Source organism: Bombina bombina, chromosome 1 (assembly GCF_027579735.1).
Source record: "Bombina bombina isolate aBomBom1 chromosome 1, aBomBom1.pri, whole genome shotgun sequence".
Taxonomy (NCBI): domain Eukaryota; kingdom Metazoa; phylum Chordata; class Amphibia; order Anura; family Bombinatoridae; genus Bombina; species Bombina bombina.
In genome coordinates this window covers 1,559,997,304-1,560,012,881 of record NC_069499.1, presented here as the reverse complement: position 1 = coordinate 1,560,012,881, position 15,578 = coordinate 1,559,997,304, and the positions used below count along the sequence as shown (strand labels likewise).

The 15,578-nt window shown below is 39.3% G+C and overlaps 1 protein-coding gene across 1 annotated transcript in view; it reads right to left on the bottom strand.

Moving 5' to 3' along the window:
• The window catches only part of MFSD11 (major facilitator superfamily domain containing 11), a 143,811-nt gene that overhangs the window by 10,530 nt on the left and 117,703 nt on the right, over positions 1–15,578 (bottom strand). The gene's annotated exons all lie outside the window — the stretch shown is intronic.

Genomic DNA, 15,578 nt, shown 5'->3' with positions numbered 1-15,578 from the left:
GCACTTCAAGTTAGCATGCACGATACAAAGTGGGAGCACTACAATTTTCAAACAAAAAACTTCCCAGCGTACCTTCACTGCCCTTGTAAAATTTTAGTTAAAGGGACACTAAACACTAAATAAATGTTAGACAGAATAAAGCATTCAAAGGAAAGATCAGTCTGAGAATAACGTAGATGTATTTTTTTAAAGTTTCATTAGTTGTTTAAATATTGACAAAATAAGTGTAAAGTTTTAGTGTCTATAAAACAATGGGATCTGCCATGTTGTAACTTAGGTTACCTGCTCTGCTGTGGCCAATTAGGGACAGCTATAAATAAATCACTAGAGTGTGCAGCCAATGACCGTGTGGTATATAACAGTGCTCTGCACTTCTATTTCTAACAGGAACTGAAACGCTCACAATTTCATAATGAAATTACAGGAAAAGGGGACATAATAAATAATTAAAGTATATTGCAGAATGTTTTATATTTATATACAATTTATCATGTTGTTATATCGCCATCCTGTAAACACACTTTGAATCAAGTTAAAAAATACAACATGTAATACATGTCTAAACTTGCTATTTTGCCATATGTGCTGTATTTTTCGAACTTGATTCAATAAAAATTATATCTTTTGTACTCTTTGTGCTTGATGCTTGGAAATTTAGCTTTAGATTTTTGGCAGTGACTTTATTGCTCTATATTATTTGTGTAGCTGTTTTCTATATAGGTTTTGTAACTTCTAAATAAAAACAGCAAAAATGTAAAGCTCCTGATCTGTATTGTTTGTGGTAACCCCAATACAGCTTTAAATAAAGCCGGCAACATCACTGATCTGTAAATGAATACGTAAGCTTCAAGACGGCGGCACCCATCAAAATGAAACCCGTATCTTTAAAGGGTTAAGAGAACAGCTATAAAGAGAGCCGCAGCCCGCAGGCACATGGGGCAGGGTAAATAGTAGCCATTCTGTTAAAGAAACATTGTACTGTAAAGTTTTCTCATATATAGGATTAGATTATGAGTGGAGCGCAATATTGTGCTTATAAGAGCATGATATTTGCACTCCACTCAGTAATACCAGCACACCTAAATGTATGCTTTTATTACAAGTGTGGCGCAATGGGACATGCCGTCAGACACGGCAAACCACCTAGCGAAGGGGGCAAATCATGCAGCCTTGGGCAGCAATAAATAAATATGTATGCATGTGTTTATATGTGTATATACACATAAACATATAAGCAAATACATATATATTTAGAGTAAAAACACAGTCCCTCATTCGCCTCTATGTAAAGGCACTTTAGTGCCCCACATCCTCTCACTTTAACCCCTTATAACTGCTTTGTGCAGTTTTTTGTTTTTTTTTTAAATAAAAATGCTCATTTTTATTTTCTATGTAAACGAACTGTACTCTGGTAAAAAGTTACATTTTCCCCAATTGCCCTCAAAATACAGAGGTCTAACCTCTGGGTAATTGCGCTAAGCGCAAAGTGAAACCGCAAGCTTGCAGGAGCATTAACCAGCCACTTGCAATGGCTGGCTATTTAACGTGCGCCCGTAAAGGTTCAGAGGGCTGTCTAATTTCCTGCCATAGGGAAACGCCCCTTAAATATCCTTTTAAGAGTTGTTTATCTTATTTCAATCACGATAGATATAAAATGATCTGTTGCTCTGATCTAGCAATCACTGTGCAGCACGTAGGAGGGTTAGCACTTTGCATTCCATGAAAGCATTCAGTATCTCTGGGAAAAGTGGAAAAACAAGCAAAAAATAATTTAATATTTAATTAGAATTGCATTTTTAGATGAATGCCCTTTTAATCTGTTCCAAAAAATATTTAAAGAGACATAAAAACCTCCAATTTTTTTTCATGATTCAGATAGATAATACAATTTTAAACAACTATCAATTTACTTCTATTATCTAATTTGCTTAATTCTCTTGGTATCCTTTGTTGAAGAAGCATCAATGCACTACTGGGAGCTAGCTTAACACATTGAGTGAGACTATTACATGAGGCATGCTGTATATGTGCAGCCATGATCAGCAGCTCCTGAGTCTACCTAGATATAATTTTCAACAAAAGATACCAAGAAAACAAACACATTAGATACTAGAAGTAAATTACAAAGGAAATCTTTTAAAGACGTAAATTATAAAGTTATTTAAAATCACATGCTCTATCTGAATAATGAAAGAAAAAAATGTGTTTCATGTCCCTTTAAGTTTAGAAGAGTGCTATCCTCAAAATCTGGCCTGTTAGGGAGATCTGAGGACAGGTTGGAAAAGTGCTTTAACCACAAGCTCGGGTATAGCATTTTTCCTATTATTCCTCTGAATCAGGTGACAATTTGTGTACACTGGTGTTTTGCTTCTATTACCAGGACAACATTACCTTTACAGGTAAATAATTAATAATATAATTATTATCAATGTGCAGTCATCTAATGCGGCAGCAAACGAATGCCTATTATGGCAGCCGCCAGCAGAATTCAGCTATTTTCTGAGCTGGATTTCATCTTGTGAAAGTGCAGCCCACTAACATCTGTGCAGATCCACCTACCTGATTACCAACTAAGATCTGTGCAGATCCACCTACCTGCTTTCCAACTAAGATCTGTGCAGATCCACCTACCTGATTTCCAACTAAGATCTGTGCAGATCCACCTACCTGCTTTCCAACTAAGATCTGTGCAGATCCACCTACCTGCTTTCCAACTAAGATCTGTGCAGATCCACCTACCTGATGTCCAACTATGATCTGTGCAGATCCACCTACCTGCTTTCCAACTAAGATCTGTGCAGATCCACCTACCTGCTTTCCAACTAAGATCTGTGCAGATCCACCTACCTGCTTTCCAACTAACAATACCAGGAGAATGAAGTCAGCTTGATAACAGAAGAAAATTGTAAAGTTTTTACATTTGTATGCTCTGAATAGAAAAAAAAAACGAAATTTATGCTTACCTGATAAATGTATTTCTTTCACACGGTGAGTCCACGGATCATCATCAATTACTGTTGGGAATATCACTCCTGGCCAGCAGGAGGAGACAAAGAGCACTACAGCAAAGCTGTTAAGTATCACTTCCCTTCCCACAACCCTCAGTCATTCGACCAAAGGAAAAAAAGAGAAAGGAAGTAACATAAGGTGCAGAGGTGCCTGAGGTTTAAACAACAAAAAACGGTCTGAAAAATACTGGGCGGGCCGTGGACTCACCGTGTCAAGAAATGAATTTATCAGGTAAGAATAAATTTAGTTTTCGCTTTCTAATGACACGGTGAGTCCACGGATCATCATCAATTACTGTTGGGAATCAATACCCAAGCTAGAGGACACAGATGATAAGGGAGGGACAAGACAGGTAACAAACAGAAGGCACCACTGCCTGAAGAACCTTTCTCCCAGAAGAAACCTCGGCTGAGGCAAAGAATTACATTTATAAAATCTTGAAAAAGTTGCAGCCTTGCAAATTTGTTCCCAAGAGGGTTCATTCTTGAAAACCCCAAGAAACAGAGACAGCCCCAATGGAATGAGCTATAACTCTGATCAGCAGTCTCATACCAGACTAATAATACTTCTCGTGTACAGAGAAAGAGTCAGGAGTCCCGATAACTTGTAAATGAATCAAAATGCTTTATTTGCTTAAAACAAAAAGCAACAGCTCTTGGGTTACAGAAACTTTTCAAAGCTGCAGCTCAGGGTAGTGGTCACAGCTGCTGACGCGTTTCGGCCTTGTCTGCCGTAGTCATAGCATGTTTTAGTGACCACTGCTCTGAGTTTAAAAAGACACAGAATGCCTCCCATTGGGTAAAACAAAACACACCCTTTTCAGAGCCGCTAAACATTAACCATACAATAAACAAAAACTAAGGCATTTTATATATGCACTAAACTGACTATTTCTGACATGTGTTATAGAGGAATATAATAACGATAATTAGATTGCTATTGGGAGTTTAGGGAGATTATGTTAAGGATGGGGACTGCTAGATAATCATAGCTAACTTCTGTTGATTATGTCCTACGTTTTTCGTTTTATACATACTTTACATTTTATGTGTATTTATGGTGTATATTTGGCCATCCTACATGGATTACTATTTAATTATTGATCGAAAATTGGGCTGGTATATTTCCCATCTAGGAATAACTTTGTTTAATACAATATGTTATTCTAGTTTTCAATTTGATTAAATCTATTGTTTGAAATTTTGCTCTCGGTTACTATTTGCTCACTGCATAAAGGTGATAATCTGTTTTTCCTAGTATTAATATAAATATAATGTATGCTGAGAATAAGAGATGTCAGTGAATGGATGTCAATACTGACAACTATGTCAGAACTGAAGTAAATATAAAATCAAAAATGTTAGTGTCAGTGTTGTTAATTATGACACTGTTGTTACTAACAGTCACATTGTTTTACTCTAATTTAATTTAATTTAGTTTTCAACAAGTTTATTTTAACACCATTACTTCCAAAAGTTGATTAGATCAAATTCGCTATTGAGTCCTGTGGGCCATCTTGTGTCTAATTTCAGAATCCAATAGACCTCCTCTCTTGCCAAGAGAAACAACCTATCTCCACCTCTGTTTGGGGGTAGGATGTGTTTTGCAATGGTCCATTTGAGAGTTTTTGGACTATTACTATGCATTTGGCTAAAGTGTGTTATGAGAGGTGTCGTAAGTGTGCCTTGTTTTATGTTGTTGACGTGTTCCCGTATCCTTGATCTGACCTCCCGTGTGGTCATACCTACATATTGTAGGTTACATTCAGAGCACGTCAAAATATAAACCACATAGGTGGATCTGCAGTTGTAACATCTGTCATGTGCAAATTGTTCACCTGTTACTGCACTGTTGAACTCACTACCGGGAAGCAGATGTTTGCAAGCTATGCAATCATAGTAATGGCATCTAAAGACCCCCCTCGTAGTTAACCAAGTGTTTTGTTCTCTAATATTGGTATTACGAAGTTGTGTGGGTGCTATCTTATTACCTATAGTAGTACCCCTTTTAAATGCAAACCGACAGCCCTGTTTCATTGTGTCGACAAGGCCCTCATCCGCCAATAGTAGTGGGAGATGTTTAGAAACAATATCACAAACTTCCCCAAATTGGTCACTGTATTTTGTTAAGAAAGTGACTCTTCGTATCTCCCCTACTCGTTTGGTCCCACTGTCTTGTGTTAACAAAGTTGTCCTATCTCTTTTGCTCACCTCCTTTTTTATGGCTGTAACCATAGGTTTAGGGTAACTACGAGAAACTAATCTGTCTACCAATTCATTGGCTTGAGTTTCATAGGTGATTTTAGTAGAACAATTCCTGAAAGTCCTAACGAACTGACCCTTCGCTATTGCTTTGAAGATTCGACTTGGATGGTTGCTTTTTGCATGCAAGATAGTATTCTTTGCTGTGGGTTTTCTAAAAACACTAGTTGTTATACTGCCGTTCCCTTTGTCTGGTGTCCCAACCAATGTTACATCTAGGTAATTTATGCTTTTGGTGTTAAATTCAAATGTGAAGCCTAATCCTAGGGTGTTGTTATTTAATCCTTCAACAAACTGATCGATTTCTGTTGTGTCACCCTGCCAAACCACCAGAAGATCATCAATAAATCTTTTGTAAAATGTGATATTTGGCCTGTGCCGGTTTCTATCTCCATAGATGTGGGACTGCTCCCACCAACCCATGTATAGGTTGGCGTAGGATGGGGCAAACTTGGCCCCCATAGCAGTCCCACATCTCTGGAGATAGAATACGCCATCAAATGTGAAATAATTATGGGTTAAAAGAAAATTGGTAACCCGTAATATATAGCTAATCTGTTCGTCCTCAAACTGGTCTGATCTTACCAGGAAATGTCTAACTGCTTTTATCCCTTGTTTGTGAGGTATGGAAGAATAAAGCGATTTAACATCTATAGTTAGCCATACATTGTTTTTGTTCCAACCTTCATGCTCTAGAAGGTTGAGCAGATGTTTAGTGTCTGCTAGGTGGCTTTGAAGACTCTCCACAAAAGGTTGGAGTATAGCATCCAACCATTGTGAGAGTCTTTCTGTGAGTGAGCCAATCCCACTAACGATTGGTCTTCCTTGAACCTCTGCTCCAGGTTTATGAACCTTGGGCAAGTGATTGAAGGTGGGCCTAATGGGAAATCTTACTAGTAAATAATTGAAGGTATCATCATCAAATAGTCCTAATTCCCTACCTTCATCTAACAGATGTTCCAGTTCCAAACTGTATTCATCTGTGGGGTCCTTTCTCAATTGAAAATATTGTTTCTCATCTAGCAACTGTCTTTTGGCCTCGTTGATGAACTGATCCCTGTCCATCACTACGAGTGAGCCGCCCTTATCTGCGGCTCTTATGACCAAATTTTCATTTCTCTGAAGCCCTATCAGGGCCTCTTTTTCTCTCAAAGATAAATTGGCTTTTTTCTTACTTTGAGAGCTGATTGTGGTGGCAAGTGTTGTAAGGTCCTTTTCAACCCTTTTTTGGAAAATTTCCAGTATATGTCCCCTACTTTGTATAGGGTAAAACGTAGAGTTTCCTTTAAATTTGGGTAAGGAAATGTTATTAGTTTGCCCCACAGTCCCTTGTGCATACAATTCATCAAGGGCTACTATGTCACAATTTTCACTAAAAGTGAGATCAGTTCTATTTGGTGGATTAACAATTGTATCTGTTAACTCAAATGTATCTTGTTTAAAATGTTTTTTAAGTGTTAATGTCCTGATAAATCTATTGACATCTAGTAGTGTTGAAAACAAATTAAAATCAGCTGTAGGGACAAAATTCAAGCCTTTGTCCAGGACTCTTATTTCAAGCTCTGTTAGTGTATATTTTGATAAATTAATGACATTTTCACCTGTTCTTATTGATATTTTGTGTGGTAACCCCTTTTCTGTTGCCTCTGGGGGTATCTGTTGGACCTGGTTGGGTCTGTGGTTCTCTGGTTTGGTGTTGGTGTTTGGGGGTCCTGTTTGTTTGTTGTGCTTGGCCCCCCCTCTCCTGACCAACTGGGCCCAAGCAAAAAACCTTCTCAATGTCACTACTCGTTTTTTGACTTGTATCTTTCATCTCATTGGATGAAATATATTTAGTGTCAAGTTTCATTCTCTCTGGCTCTTGGTGCAAGGATGGTGTCTGAACCAAAATTGATTTTATCTTAGGTTTGACCATCATGTCTGCCTGTGTACCAGTAGCCAGAGAGGTGGAAGGAGTGGGGGTAATGTTTTGTGCAGGGGGTGGGCCTTTGTCTTGGGTGAATTCAAGGTCACCTTCAGAGCTAGAGTAGCCATCTGTGGATTCTGCTTCGCTATCACTGAACCTCACTCTTCTATTGTCTGATTGATAGCTACCTCTGCCTCTTCTCCCTCTGCCTCTGCCCCTCCTCCCTCTGTAACCTCTATTATAGGACTGAAAATTTCTAGTGGTAGATTTATCTCTCTTATGCCAAATATATACTCTATTTAAGTCATAATCAGTTTGATCCCTAACATATTTTTTATGCTTAATTTCTAATAACAATTTTTTAGCCTCCATAATACTATTTGACAGAATATTATCAAATTTCAAAAAATCATCATAATCTTTCCTTTTGTTGAGCTCAGATTGGGTTAACCCAATCTGAACCACTATCTCTTTCAACAAGACAGACTTAAATTCCACAATTAGTAAAATGAGTTTTAAAGAACAGTCCGTTAATGTCTCATTCCATCGACTTATGAACTCCTTGTCTTCTGTAATGAACGTGGGGAATTTGTTCACTCTTAGCCCTCTTGGGACTATCCCCATTTCATGATACCTCATTAATATCTGGATATCACATTTTGTTTTCATTTCTTTCTTTAATAGAATTTCCATGTCATCAAAGAGGGAGCTCAGTGTCAGTTGTGATTTATCTGTGGTGAAAACCTTATCTAGTTCAATGTCTGTCCCTCTCCCCTGAAGGGAGGTTTTAAGCACAAATATTTCGTTAATGTCCTCCATATCAGTCATAGTGTTGTGTTCTGTAACTCAAATTTACCGTTATTTTCAACTCTCACAACAGTATTAACAAGTGCTGTTGCTTGCAACTGCTATTGGATATCTATCACAATAGAAAGCAGAAGTCCACAAAAGTATACAAGTTGCCCTCACCGAGGCTGGAGCACTTCAGCTCCTAGATTTCACCTCTTAGCAGCTGCTGTACATGCCTAGGAGAGATTGGGTAACCAGACCCCAAACGAGAAAAATATATGCAAAGTTTGTTTTTCTCCTATCCGCATGTATTACAGGTATACCACTATTCAAATCCCACACTTCACAGTTCAGTATAAAGCTGAAAATTAGATTGATGTGCACATTTAGCAAACTCTATATTCGACAGCTCAGTGTCTCACTCACATTCACCAGCGCCGGAAGACTCGGTCCTGGGGGAGTCAAATCACCGCTTGCTGCAGGAATTCGGCCGTGCCGCTTGCTCCCCTCCTCGAGTTTCTCGCTGTCTGTGGTCCGTTGGTTTGCGCGTGCCTGCCTGGAGCGTGTGACGTCACCTTCCTGTTGACGCTCCGTTCTCCGTGTAAGCCCCGATTGTACAGGTTGGAGGATTTGAAAGTGTATCAATTTGAGGGCAAGTATCGGTTTCTCCTTTCTGGTTGATAATAGTGTACAGAGAAAGAGTCAGGAGTCCCGATAACTTGTAAATGAATCAAAATGCTTTATTTGCTTAAAACAAAAAGCAACAGCTCTTGGGTTACAGAAACTTTTCAAAGCTGCAGCTCAGGGTAGTGGTCACAGCTGCTGACCGCGTTTCGGCCTTGTCTGCCGTAGTCATAGCATGTTTTAGTGACCACTGCTCTGAGTTTAAAAAGACACAGAATGCCTCCCATTGGGTAAAACAAAACACACCCTTTTCAGAGCCGCTAAACATTAACCATACAATAAACAAAAACTAAGGCATTTTATATATGCACTAAACTGACTATTTCTGACATGTGTTATAGAGGAATATAATAACGATAATTAGATTGCTATTGGGAGTTTAGGGAGATTATGTTAAGGATGGGGACTGCTAGATAATCATAGCTAACTTCTGTTGATTATGTCCTACGTTTTTCGTTTTATACATACTTTACATTTTATGTGTATTTATGGTGTATATTTGGCCATCCTACATGGATTACTATTTAATTATTGATCGAAAATTGGGCTGGTATATAATAATACTTCTCACCAAGGGAAAGAAAAGTAGCATAAGCTTTCGGATCTTAACATTCCCAGAGAAACAAACAGAAGACTGGCAAAATTCTTAGTCGTCTGTAGACAGAAAATAAGAGCACACACATCATCCAAGTTGTACCACCGACATTCCTTATGAGAACAAGGGCTAGGGCATAGAGAAGGAACAACAGTTTCCTGAAAATTTTCCTATCCGAAATAACTGAGGAAGAAAAAGTTAGTACAAAAAAATCACCTCATCGGCAAGAAAGATAAGGCGAATCACACTGCCAATTCCTAGACTCTCTGAGCAGAAAAGATAGTCTTCCAAGATAACAATGCAATATGCATTGAATGAAAAGGCTCAAACAGAGCCTGCCGCAAAAACTTAAGAACAAGGTTAGGCTCCAAAGTGGAGCAACCAACTTAAACACAAGCCTGATTTCAACCAGGGCCTGACAAAAAATAAATAAAATAAAAAAAATCACATTTGGCACGTCTGCCAGAAGCTTATGTAGCAAAAAAAACAATGCAGAATCGGACCATCCAGGGTACTGACTGCCAAACCCTTCTCCAGATAACCTGGAGACAGGATCAAGATCTAGGAATCCTGACTCCACTCCAAGAAAAGCCCCAGAATTCCCACCAAAAAAAGACAAGTACGCCATAATTGATGAAAAAACCTCTAGAAACTGGCCTGCAATGACCGACTCGGAACACCTACGCTTAGACAAAAAACAAGCGTTCAAACTCCAAGCAAACAGCATCAGAGAAACAATATTAAGATGAAGGAAGGGACCCTGCTCAGAAGGTCCTTCCTCAGGGCCAGTCTCTAAAGTGAAGAGATGCCAGCATCTATCAGGGCGGTCACTTGACCAAGAACCATACCTTGGAAACTTGGCATTCTAACGAAAAGCCCTCAGAAGCCAATACTGGACCGCCCATATGAGGTTCTACCTAGAAAACACCTCCGGAAGAGGACCTACTCCCTGGGATAAAATAAATATGTCTGTTCAGAAGCCAATTGTCCACCCCTGAAAGGTAGAAGACAGACAGCAAACGTGAGCTTCCGCCCACTGAACAATACAAATCACCTCCTACATGGCCAAGGAACCCCTAGTTCCTCTCTGGTGGTTGAAATAAACCAATGAGGTGATAATATCCGACTAAGAACCAAGCTAAGGAAGAATCAAAAGACCAAGCCATCAGAGCATAGCCAATCTCTCTCTACTTCAAGATGTTAAAGAGGAGAGCAGACACTTCCGAGTCCATATCCTTAAACAAGACCCAGACCACTTACTAGCCCAGCAGATTGGCATCATGGTCACATCACCCAGGAATAACTTCAGAAGCACGCACCCTGAGATAAAAACTAACGGGAGAAAGACTTTGGACTGATCTAGATCTATCTTTTAAGACAGACCTGAAGGATTTCCCACTAAGTCTGCATACCAGGCCCAGCGAGGGCACGCAGAGGCTAATAGAAACACTGCTATTCTGTCCTGAGAATATGACTGCAGGGCTCTGCATGTGACGCCATAGAGGCTTGGGACGTTTAAGGAGAAAGCTGTGCCAATGCCTGAACAGCATCATCCTGGGAGACATGAGACTCAGACTGTAATAAACTAGGTGTACATTCCATAGCTCTGGCTAATATATGCAGCACCAAAAAGCACAGACCAATTAAACTGTCTAAAAATTTTGTATTGAGGAGGAAAAGGCTCAAAGAAAAATACATTTCTGAAAATATTTTAATTTAACAACAATCTGCCCTCAAAAAAATATAAAGGACATAAAAGTTTGCCGAACAGAAGTTGTCCTTATGAGCCATAATCCTATATAAAAAAAAGTATACCCTGTTCCAAGAATAAATTAATATCTACCACTAACAAAAGTGGTATATAACTTTAAGAAATATGACACATAGATAATATTAAAAACACACGCCTCGATTTAGAGTTTTGCGGCAAAAGGGGTGCGTTAGCTACGCGTGCTTTTCTCTGGCCGCACCTTTTAAATACCGCTGGTATTTAGAGTTCACAGAAGGGCTGCGTTAGGCTCCAAAAAAGGAGCGTATAGCATATTTACCGCAACTTCAACTCTCGATACCAGCGGTGCTTACGGACGCGGCCAGCTTCAAAACGTGCTCGTGCACGATTCCCCCATAGAAAACAATGGGGCTGTTTGAGCTGAAAAAAAAACTAACACCTGCAAAAAAAGCAGTGTTCAGCTCCTAACGCAGCCCCATTGTTTTCTATGGGGAAACACTTCCTACGTCTGCACCTAACACCCTAACATGTACCCCGAGTCTAAACACCCCTAACCTTACACTTATTAACCCCTAATCTGCCGCCCCCGCTATCGCTGACCGCTGCATATTATATTTAAGCCCTAATCTGCCGCTCCGTACACCACCGCCACCTACATTATCCCTATGTACCCCTAATCTGCTGCCCTAACATCGCCGACCCCTATATTATATTTATTAACCCCTAATCTGCCGCCCCCCAACGTCGCCTCCACCTAACTACACTTATTAACCCCTAATCTGCCGACCGGACCTGAGCGCTACTATAATAAATGTATTAACCCCTAATCCGCCTCACTCCCGCCTCAATAACAATATAATAAATAGTATTAACCCCTAATCTGCCCTCCATAACATTGCCAAAACCTAACTTCAAGTATTAACCCCTAATCTGCCGACAGGAGCTCACCGCTACTCTAATAAATTTATTAACCCCTAAAGCTAAGTCTAACTTTTACCCTAACACCCCCCTAAATTAAATATAATTTAAATCTAACGAAATAAATTTAACTCTTATTAAATAAATTATTCCTATTTAAAGCTAAATACTTACCTGTAAAATAAACCCTAATATAGCTACAATATAAATTATAATTATATTGTAGCTATTTTAGGATTAATATTTATTTTACAGGCAACTTTGTAATTATTTTAACCAGGTACAATAGCTATTAAATAGTTAAGAACTATTTAATAGTTACCTAGTTAAAATAATTACAAAATTACCTGTAAAATAAATCCTAACCTAAGTTACAATTAAACCTAACACTACACTATCAATAAATTAATTAAATAAACTACCTACAATTATCTACAATTAAACCTAACACTACACTATCAATAAATAAATTAAATACAATACCTACAAATAAATACAATTAAATAAAACTAACTCAAGTACAAAAAATAAAAAAGAACTAAGTTACAAAAAATAAAAAAAAAATATTTACAAACATTAGAAAAATATTACAACAATTTTAAACTAATTACACCTACTCTAAGCCCCCTAATAAAATAACAAAGACCCCCAAAATAAAAAAATGCCCTACCCTATTCTAAATTTAAAAAGTTCAAAGCTCTTTTACCTTACCAGCCCTTAAAAGGACCTTTTGTGGGGCATGCCCCAAAGAATTCAGCTCTTTTGCCTGTAAAAAAAAACATACAATACCCCCCCCACCCAACATTACAACCCACCGCCCACATACCCCTAATCTAAACCAAACCCCCCTTAAATAAACCTAACACTAAGCCCCTGAAGATCTTCCTACCTTGTCTTCACCTCGCCGGGTATCACACCGATCCGTCCTGGCTCCGATGTCTTGATCCAAGCCCAAGCGGGGGCTAGACATCCATCATCTGGCGGCTGAAGAGGTCCAGAAGAGGCTCCAAAGTCTTCATCCTATCCGGGAAGAAGAGGCGATCCGGACCGGCAACTATCTTGATCCAAGCGGCATCTTCTATCTTCATCCGATGACGACCGGCTCCATCTTGAAGACCTCCACCGCGGACCCATCTTCTTCTTCCGACCTCCACCGCGAACCCATCTTCTTCTTCCAAGATGGCGTCCCTCGAATTCCGATTGGCTGATAGGATTCTATCAGCCAATCGGAATTAAGGTAGGAAAATTCTGATTGGCTGATGGAATCAGCCAATCAGAATCAAGTTCAATCCGATTGGCTGATCCGATCAGCCAATCAGATTGAGCTCGCATTCTATTGGCTGTTCCGATCAGCCAATAGAATGCGAGCTCAATCTGATTGGCTGATCAGAATTTTCCTACCTTAATTCCGATTGGCTGATAGAATCCTATCAGCCAATCGGAATTTGAGGGACGCCATCTTTGATGACGTCCCTTAAAGGAGCCGTCATTCGTCGGGAAGTCGTCGGAAGAAGAAGATGGGTCCGCGGTGGAGGTCTTCAAGATGGAGCCGGTCGTCATCGGATGAAGATAGAAGATGCCGCTTGGATCAAGATGGTTGCCGGTCCGGATCGCCTCTTCTTCCCGGATAGGATGAAGACTTTGGAGCCTCTTCTGGACCTCTTCAGCCACCGGATGATGGATGTCTAGCCCCCGCTTGGGCTTGGATCAAGACATCGGAGCCAGGACGGATCGGTGTGATACCCGGCGAGGTGAAGACAAGGTAGGAAGATCTTCAGGGGCTTAGTGTTAGGTTTATTTAAGGGGGGTTTGGGTTAGATTAGGGGTATGTGGGTCGTGGGTTGTAATGTTGGGGGGGTATTGTATGTTTTTTTTTTACAGGCAAAAGAGCTGAATTCTTTGGGGCATGCCCCGCAAAAGGTCCTTTTAAGGGCTGGTAAGGTAAAAGAGCTTTGAACTTTTTTAATTTAGAATAGGGTAGGGCATTTTTTTATTTTGGGGGTCTTTGTTATTTTATTAGGGGGCTTAGAGTACTTGTAATTAGTTTAAAATTGTTGTAATATTTTTCTAATGTTTGTAAATATTTTTTATTTTTTTTGTAACTTAGTTCTTTTTTATTTTTTGTACTTTAGTTAGTTTATTTAATTGTATTTATTTGTAGGAATTGTATTTAATTTATTTATTGATAGTGTAGTGTTAGGTTTAATTGTAGATAATTGTAGGTAGTTTATTTAATTTATTTATTTATTGATAGTGTAGTGTTATGTTTAATTGTAACTTAGGTTAGGATTTATTTTACAGGTAATTTTGTAATTATTTTAACTATTTTAGCTATTAAATAGTTCTTAACTATTTAATAGCTATTGTACCTGGTTAAAATAAATACAAAGTTACCTGTAAAATAAATATTAATCCTAAAAAAGCTATAATATAATTATAATTTATATTGTAGCTATATTAGGGTTTATTTTACAGGTAAGTATTTAGCTTTAAATAGGAATAATTTATTTAATAAGAGTTAATTTATTTCGTTAGATTTAAATTATTTTAATTTAGGGGGGTGTTAGTGTTAGGGTTAGACTTAGCTTTAGGGGTTAATCCATTTATTACAGTAGCGGCGAGATTCGGTCGGCAGATTAGGGGTTAATACTATTTATTATAGGGTTATTGAGGTGGGAGTGAGGCGGATTAGGGGTTAATAACTTTAATATAGTAGCGGTGCAGTCCGCTCGGCAGATTAGGGGTTAATAAGTGTAGGCGACGTTGAGGGGGCAGATTAGGGGTTAATAAATATAATATAGGGGTCGGCGGTGTTAGGGGCAGCTGATTAGGGGTACATAAGGATAACGTAGGTGGCGGTCGGCAGATTAGGGGTTAAAAAAAATTAATCGAGTGGCGGCGATGTGGGGGGGACCTCGGTTTAGGGGTACATAGGTAGTTTATGGGTGTTAGTGTACTTTAGAGCACAGTAGTTAAGAGCTTTATAAACCGGCGTTAGCCCACAAAGCTCTTAACTACTGACTTTTTTCTGCGGCTGGAGTTTTGTCGTTAGATTTCTAACGCTCACTTCAGCCATGACTCTAAATACCGGCGTTAGAAAGATCCCATTGAAAAGATAGGATACGCAAATGACGTAAGGGGATCTGCGGTATGGAAAAGTCGCGGCTGGAAAGTGAGTGTTAGACCCTTTCCTGACTGACTCCAAATACCAGCGGGCGGTAAAAACCAGCGTTAGGAGCCTCTAACGCTGGTTTTCACGGCTACCGCCCAACTCTAAATCTAGGCCACAGTATGGCCATATAAATAGAATGTGAAAACAAACTTTCCGACAGGGCAACGTTTTCTATAACGATTGCAGGCAATGTACTCTAAAACGTGAGGATATCTGAGCTGCTGGCTGACAAGGCAGAAACACACAGCCACCGGAACGCCTCGCTGTTCTCACCCCGAGAACTAGGCGGAGATGACCTATCTAAAATCCTAAAGTAGACAAGCTGTAAAAAGAACACTCACATTCAATATTTTACTTTAACCTCTGAGCGCCCCTGCTCTAAATCCTACAAGCTGTCAGCTTGCCACGGAGGAAAGCAGCCAGTTAACATTTTTTAAGATGTCGCCGCTCTGCTTAAGTGTCACACTTGACTCAGAGAAGGAGGAGGCGGGAACTAAAAAACGGCCAGAAAATGA